Source organism: Myotis yumanensis, unplaced genomic scaffold (assembly GCF_028538775.1).
Source record: "Myotis yumanensis isolate MYYU_CA2020_CCGP unplaced genomic scaffold, mMyoYum1.0.hap1 SCAF_5, whole genome shotgun sequence".
Taxonomy (NCBI): Eukaryota; Metazoa; Chordata; class Mammalia; order Chiroptera; family Vespertilionidae; genus Myotis; species Myotis yumanensis.
Genome location: NW_027223756.1, coordinates 101345433 through 101353636, shown reverse-complemented (window position 1 = coordinate 101353636; position 8204 = coordinate 101345433). Strand labels below are relative to the sequence as shown.

Below are 8204 nucleotides of genomic sequence, written 5' to 3'. Positions count from 1 at the left end.
TGTGTTCACTAGGCAAGGAGTTGGGGTAAAACTTTAGGGTAAAGTTTTAGGTATGTTGACTTTAATGTGTATTTTGATGACAAGTGGAGAGTTGAGTAGAGAAGTCTGCATTCAGGAGAAAAGATGGAGGAGAAAGTAGAAGGATCATCAGGAAATGGATGTGGATTTAGAGCATTTTACTGGTAATGAATCAGAATTACAGAAAAAACATTAGAGATCTTTCAGGAATTGGGAAGGGAAGAAGGACAGTCATACCAGGAGATGCACAAAGCTTTTGTTGTTGTTGTTTTTAATAGATATTTCTTTTTTATTTTATTTTTATTGAATTTTATTAGGGTGATATTGGTTAATAAAATTATATAGTATACAATTCTATAATTTATTAGCTATACATTGTATTGTGGGTTCAGGGATTTCTGATGTTCGGAAATCATAATATGTAAGATTATATTTAGCAATTAGGGTAACTCAGCTCATGGTAATTGGCATATGTATAGTTAGAATTTGCATTCCAGCTACTTACTAGTAAACTTAGATATCCTTGATCAGGTTGAACATACTGTGAGTAGAAGATCTCTTTTTCCAAGAAATAAGATGGAGAGAGTCTTTAGAGAATGGCCTCATTGAACTGGTTACTCAGTTCCTCCGGATTTGGTGATTTCCCCGGTTCTTCCGTAATTCCTCAGTGCTCTGGCCATTTTCTGGTAAGTCACGGTCTTTTCCTTTGCCCCATAGTTGGGCAAGTTTTGTTTTGTTTTTTTTTTGATACAAACTGAAAGATGCCTTTGGTTTTATCTATCCACTGAATACAAGATGCCATCTCGGGATTACACAGAGATTCATGAAGGTATTCAAATAGTCAGAGCTTCTTCCTGCCTTTTCCTCCCTTTTGCTGGAGAACAGGAGGCTGTACCAGCTGGTTTTCAGGGATGTTCTGCAGAGATGGATGAATATTCCCTTCAAGACAGAGGTCCACAGGAAGGTTTATTGCTGATTTCCAGTTATAGACAGGTTGCTCTGGAAGCAGCGCACCATAGTAGCTGGGATTTCCTCGGACATGAGAACAGTGGTTGATGAAATGCACGCAGTCTTAGCGATCTGGTGGGTACTGAAGATCTCCAGTTGAATGTTGCCTCAGTACGTCAAAAGCATCTTCAAATGCTTGGCCCAGCCTATCTTGTTCGACACAAGCCCTACTTCTTATTAACTTGGCAATTCTGTAAACTGCTTGAAGTTGGTGCATTTGCTGAGGGCATCCATTTTCTTCTTTGGCTTGAAGGCTTCTTTGCGATGGTTTCCAGTGGCTCTGATAGAAACTATGGGTGCTCCATTCACCTACGAATGTTTCATTCTCAGCCCATCCATCTTACCTGGTCTTCAGAATCCAATCTAGGAAATCACCTGCTCCTCTGAAACACAAGCCTGCATCACCCTCTGCACAAAGTTTTGTGGTTCTTGGAATGCAAGGGATGAAGAAAGACTTAAGTTGGTTTAATAATAAAATAAATCATTATAAAATGCATAATGAGATGACAAGATTTAAGGGCGACAGTGGAGACCAGACTCTGGCTTTGAGGCTGAGGTGGAATTTCTGGGACTCCCTTTGAATTGGTAGTAGGTCTATGCTGGTGATCTCCTTCCAGCCCATTAGGCTTCCTTGTCTGATGGGTAGAGCACCCAAGATGTGGGATCTCAGACCAATGATTCTGCACTGCCCCATCCCCATGAAGGTGTTGTGCTGCTGAATGTATGTTCTCTATAATGACTCCTGTCTCCCAGTACTGGCTTTCCCATGACTCAAGCACTCAGGTGATAACCCCTGATGATGGGGAGGTGTGGGCTGAGACTCAGAGCATGTGGCTCTCCCCCATGCAGATTATGTGTGGACAGACCTAGCGTGTGCAGGGTCTTTAAATTGCAACAAGACAGATGTAAGGGTATGTTATTGTCAACTCTGTGTGAATTATGTTTTGTTGTTAATCCTCACCCAAGGATATATTTCCATTTATCTGTTTTTAGAGAGCGTGGAAGAGAGAGGGAAATACAGAAAGAAACGTCAATGTGAGAGAAACACATTTATTGGTTGCCTCTTGCATGTGCCCTGACCAGTGCCTGGGCCGGGGAGGAGCCTGCAACCGAGGTACGTGCCCTTGACTGGAATTGAACCCAGGACTTTGGTCTACAGGCCGATGCTCTATTTACTGAGCCAACTGGCTAGGACTGTTTGCAAATAAGAGATGGAGAGTAAAAATGTTTGCTAAATCTAACAAACGTGAATGTAGAAATCTAAGGTTAATCAAGGATTCATCAATAAGTAAAGTAAATCCATCTGAAAATAGAGTTTGAAAATAAGCTTGCTACATTTCTAAAGTTCCTCCAAATGCAAAAAGTCTAGAAAATAATGTTTCAAACCCTAAAAAGAAAACTGTTAATAATTTTATTGGAAAGTAAGTGAAAGATTTTAGTTTTAAAAAATCTTCCGGAAGACATAAACACCGTAAAATCCCAGGTCCCGGAGTTAAAGAGGAGGGTTGAAGTTTTGGCAAAATTACTAACATAACATAATGTTAAGAAAATTTGAATTAATAATTTTAGCATCTAAACATTTAGCATTTAATAACTGGTTAGCAATTATTTATTAGATACAGATACATAAAAACATAGTGGCAAAGTTAGCCTTCAATGACAAACATTTTTTTTGGAACATACAGAATATACTTCAAAAATAAGCCAATTATTCTTATTTCTTCATCATCATTATCATCTTTACATTGAATTTAAGTATCAAAGTTGAATTTTAACTAATCATATCAATCATGATCTTAAATACTTACCATAACATTGTGAAGTCAATATCATTGTTCCATGTATATACACTGTGTTAAGTAACTGATACTGAGGGGTTATATGTTTGAGCTCTTATAACTAGTAAAGGGCTAGGTCAAAGAACTAGTTGAATCAGAATTCTGAGAAATTCCTACTCTAAAATATATTCCAAAAATGAAGGAAAAAATTGCAATCCCAGAGGATATGGTGTGGGTTTCTGATATTAGATTCAGAGGAAAGAATTTCATAATCTTCAAAAACCAGTCCCAGATTGTAAATCTTGAAAGTAATTAGTCATAGCAATTGTAAATACACACACACACACACACACACACTGAGTCGCCAGATTATTATGACCACCCCATCAGTACTTCGTTGGGCCACCTTTTGCCTTCAATACTGCAGCGATTCTTCTTGGCACTGACTCCACGAGATGTTGAAAGCTGATGCGAGGAATCTGACACCATGCCTGATGAATAGCACTGTCCAGTTCTGTGAGATTTGATGGCTGCTTGATGGCTCTTTTAACTTCGTCCCACAAATGCTCAATTGGATTGAGATCTGGTGATTGTGGCGGCCACCTAAGCAAGGTAAAGTCTCCCTCATGTTCTTGAAACCACTCCTGCACAATACGAGCACCATGGCATGGCACATTGTCTTGTTGGAAGAAGCCATCTCCATTGGGATACGCCATTAACATGATAGGATGAAGTTGATCAGCAACAAAACAGGTATGTTGTGCTATTCAGACGTTTATAATGATCTGGCCCTCTAGCAACTTCAGTGCAAAATTATAGCTAATTTGCCTACAAACGTCAGGTGGTCATAATAATCTGGCCACTCAGTGTGTGTGTGTGTGTGTGTGTGTGTGTGTGTGTGTGTGTATTAGAGGCCCAGTGCATGAAATTCCTGCATGGGGAGGGGGGTGGTCCCCCTTGGTTTGCAGATTGGCTTCTCCTGGGCACCTCTAGGCCCCAAGTAGAAACCCTTTTCAGATCACTCTGTGGCTTGTGCTGGGTGACCCCAGGCAAGGTACCCAGTCCCACACCACACCTTCCAGCCTGGGACCCCTCAGGGGATGTCTGACTGTCTCTCGCAATCCCAGACCACTGGCTCCTAACTGCTCACCTGCCTTCCTGCCTTATTGCCCCTATCCCCTCTGCCTGCCTGCCTGCCTGATCACCCCTAACTGCTCCCCTACCGGCCTGATTGCCCCTAACTGCTCCCCTGCTGGCCTGATAGCCTCTAACCGCCTCTGCCTTGCCCTGCACCCAGGACCCAGGATTCCCTCTTCTGGCCGGCTGCAGGCACCCAGGACCCGGGCCAGCTTCGCCTGGGCCAGCTGCAGCCACAGGGGACCGTGGGTGGGCGACTTCGCCTGGGCCACAGCCACAGGCGCCCAGGACCACGGGGCGGGGGGGGGGGGGGGTGGCTTGTCCCTCTCCCGGGCTGCAGCCCCATACGCTGGTGCCTGGGACTGTGGGGCATGTGGCTTGTCCCTCCCCTGGGCCACAGGCACAGGCACAGCCACTGACGCCCAGGACTACAGGGCAGGTGGCTTGTCCCTCTCCCAGGCTGCAGCCTGGCTGAAACCCATTTCTCTCTCGCAAGCTCATTTGTACCTGGCTGTTTCCCATTCCTCTCTTGCGAGCTCATTTGGTCCTGGCTGGTCCCCATTCCTCTCTCCCAAGAGTTGAGTGTCTGAGCCATTCAGGCGTGACGGCATGAGGGCGTGATGACCATTAGCATATTAGCTCTTTATTATATAGGGTGTATATATATATATATATATATATATATATATATATCTGGAAGAATATGGGAGATGAAATAATAATAGGTATCATGCAAAAAAAGAAGAAAGAGAGGAAGAGAGGGAGAGAAATAGAGTGAAAGATACAGAGACAAAGCAAGAAAAAAGAGAGAGGAAATGAGAGAGGAGAAGAAAAATGAAGAGAAGAAAGACAATTATGAATCTGATGCTATAATGATATTGGACAGTTCTCAATCAATTTAAGAACTGCCATTTCTACTTCTAGTCAAGATGGCAGCATAGGTAAATGAGGTACTTGAATCCTCACACAACCACATCAAAATTACAACTACAGAACAACCATCATTCAGAACTGCCTGAAATCTAGCTAAATGAAAGTCCTACAATCAGGAATTTAAGGAAGAAGCCATACCAAGACTGGTAGAAGGGGTGGAGATGTGGAACAGGCTGGTCCTACATCCATGTGTGATACTTTAAGGTTGGGAGACATATCTTGGCTATGGAAGTCCCTCTGGAAGAGCAAGGGGTCCAGTCCCACACCACACCTTCCAGCCTAGGGATCCAGGGCCAGGAAGAGAAGTTCCCCATAACTTCTGGCTGTAAAAACCAGCAGAGATTGTGGCTGAATGAGATGGAGAGCTCCTGAAGTCCCAGGCAGATCCTCTGAAAGGGCCCATGCACAGACTTACTTGGACTCACTCCCTCTGAGATCCAGTGGAGCAGCAGCTTGAAAGGAACCAGGAACATACAGGGAGGAACTGAATTGTTCAGCATCAGGGTGAGAGCTGGGGAAGGCAACTTTCTGCTAGAAAAAAGGCTGGCAGAGGCCAATGTTCCTTTTCTGAGCCCTCCCCCCACAGACCCAGCAGGTGTGTGCCATATCTAAGTCTCCATCAACCTGGCTCACACTATTTACCCCATCATACTGATTCCCTGAGACACCCTCACCCCAAAATTGTGGGCCCACCCAGGCCCACCCATTTCTATATGAATAGCCTCTTTTGCCTCATGCTTAGGACTTTGCCAAAATCTCTCAAACAAGTAGCATCTGGCCTCTGCGTACCTTGTACCTGTTCCTAAGAGGCTCCAGGCCTGGCACTAATGGCAGTCAGGCTTGGTTTGCAGATTGGCTTCTCCTGGGCACCTCTAGGCCCCAAGTAGAAACCCTTTCCAGATCACTCTGTGGCTTCTGCTGGGTGACCCCAGGCAAGGTACCCAGTCCCACACCACACCTTCCAGCCCAGGGATCCAGGGCAAGGAAGAGAAGTTCCCCAGTACTGACCTAGTACCTCTCAGGAGGCCCCAGAGCCAGTGGACAGCTTCAGACCATGCTAGATTAAAACCTTACCACCTCCATGAGCTATACACTAAAGGGGAAGACTTGGTGAGCACCAAAGCTCCACCGAAGCAAGTTCTATGCCATACAGTTGAATCCTGCACAGCAACTCCTCTGCTGTAGTCACAGTTGGTGCTCACAGCCAATATGCCTGGGCGTCAACCCCTCACAGTGACACCAACAGCAATCAAGGCTCAACTACACCAGGACAGTGCACACAGCCTACACAGGGGCACACCTAGAGCACCCAGCTTGGGTGGCTGAGGAGGCTGCACCACTGGATCCTACAGGACACCTTCTACAAAAGGCCACTCTACTAATTCAGGAGATACAGAAGTCTTACTACATAGAAACAAACATAAGGAAGAAGCCAAACTGCAGAGATAAAGAAACAGGTCCCAAATGAAAAAACAAGATAAATCTCCAGGAAAAAATTAAATGAAATGGAGGCAAGCAAATTACCAGATATAGAGTTCAAAAAAATGGTTATAAGGATGTTCAAGGAACTTACTGAGAACTTCAACAGCATAAAAAATGGACACAGAAACCATAAAAAGGAACCAGCCATAAATGAACAATACACTAAGTGAAATGAAGAATAATATAGGGGCATCAAAAGTAGAGTAGATGAAGCCAAAAGCAAATTGGCAATTTGGAATATAAAGAATCAAAAAGCATCCAGTCAGAACAGCAAAAAGAAAAAAGAACCCCAAAAATGAAGATAGTGTAAGGAGCCTCTGGGATGACAAGCGTATTATGGGGGTACCAGAAGGAGAAGAGAGAGAGTAAGAATTGAAAATCTATTTGAAAAAATAGTGACAGAAAACTTCCCTAACCTGCTGAAGACATACAAGTCCAGGAAGCATAGAGAGTCCCAAACAAGATGAACTCACAGAGGCCTACACAAAGACACATTACAATTAAAAGTCAAAAGGTTAAAGACAACGAGAAAACCTTAAAAGCAGCAAGAGAAAAGCAAGGGAAGTCCCATAAGACTGTTAGCTGGTTTCTAAACAGAAGCTTTGCAGGCCAGAAGGAAGTGGCATGAAATATTCAAAGTAATGAATAGCAAGGACCTACAACCAACATTACTCTACCCAGCAAAGCTATTATTTAGAATTGAAGGTCAGATAAAGAGCTTCCCAGACAAGAAAGAGCTAAAGGAGCTCATCACCACCATGAAATGTTAAAGGGTCTTCTTTAAGAAGAACAAGAAAGAAAGAAAAAGATAAAATATCTACACTAATAAAAGAGAAACATGGTAATTGGCGTACGACCGCTACCCTTCCCATTGGCTAATCAGCATATCCTTATGCAAATTAACTGTCAGCCAAGATGGCGGCCGGCAGCCAGGCAGCTGGAAGCGAACGTGAGGTTTGCTTGCTCCCGTGACTGCAGGCTCCAATGTTCCCCGCCTGACTTGCAGGCTTCTGAGCTGGCAGTTTGAAACTTTGTAACAGATATAGCCGGCTGGGATCTCAGAGCTGAAGTTATACATTGTTTCGATTATAGAACCGAAACAAATCAGCAGCGGAAGCCTCAGAGCTAGAGCCAGAGCTAAAGCTGGCCCAGAAGAAAAAAAAAGAAAAAAAGGAGCGGTTGGGAGCTTCAGTCAGCCTGAAAGCAGCCCTCAGCCCCTCACCCAGACTGGCCAGGCACCCCAGTGGGGACCCCCACCCTGAAGGGTGTGTGACCAGCTGCAAACAGCCATCATCCCCTCATCCAGGCAGGCCAGGCACCCCAGTGGGGACCCTCACCCTGATCCAGGACACCCTTCAGGGCAAACCAGCCGGCCCCCAGGCCTCTATCCTATATAGTAAAAGGGTAATATGCCTCCCAGCACCAGGATCAACGGAGCCGAGAGGTCTCCTGGCACCAGATCAGCATGACAGGGTGCAGCGCCCAAACCCCCTGATCGCCCTGCGGCTCTGTGTGTGACAGGGGGTGGCGCCCCAACCCCCCTCTCCCCCCACGGGCCCTGCTCTGTCTGTGACAGGGTAGAGCAATAACCTCCCCATCGGCCCTGCCCTGAGTGTGACAGTGGTGGCGCCCCAACCCCCTGATCCGCCCTGCTCTGTGTGTGACAGGGGGCGGTGCCCTAACTCCCCTATCGGCCCTACTCTGTGCGGGACAGGGGAGCTCCCCAACCCCCTGATGGGCCCTGCTCTGTGCGTCACAGGGGGTGGTGCCGCAAGCTCCCCATCGACCCTGCCTTGAGTGTGACAGGGGGCGGTGCCCCAACCCCCCAATCAGCCCTACCCTGAGCGT

General features: G+C 45.6%; 1 pseudogene; it reads right to left on the bottom strand.

Moving 5' to 3' along the window:
* Positions 1–431: 431 nt before the first annotated feature.
* LOC139010000 (transcription factor Spi-C pseudogene) lies at positions 432–1373 on the bottom strand (annotated as a pseudogene).
* Positions 1374–8204: the final 6831 nt, after the last annotated feature.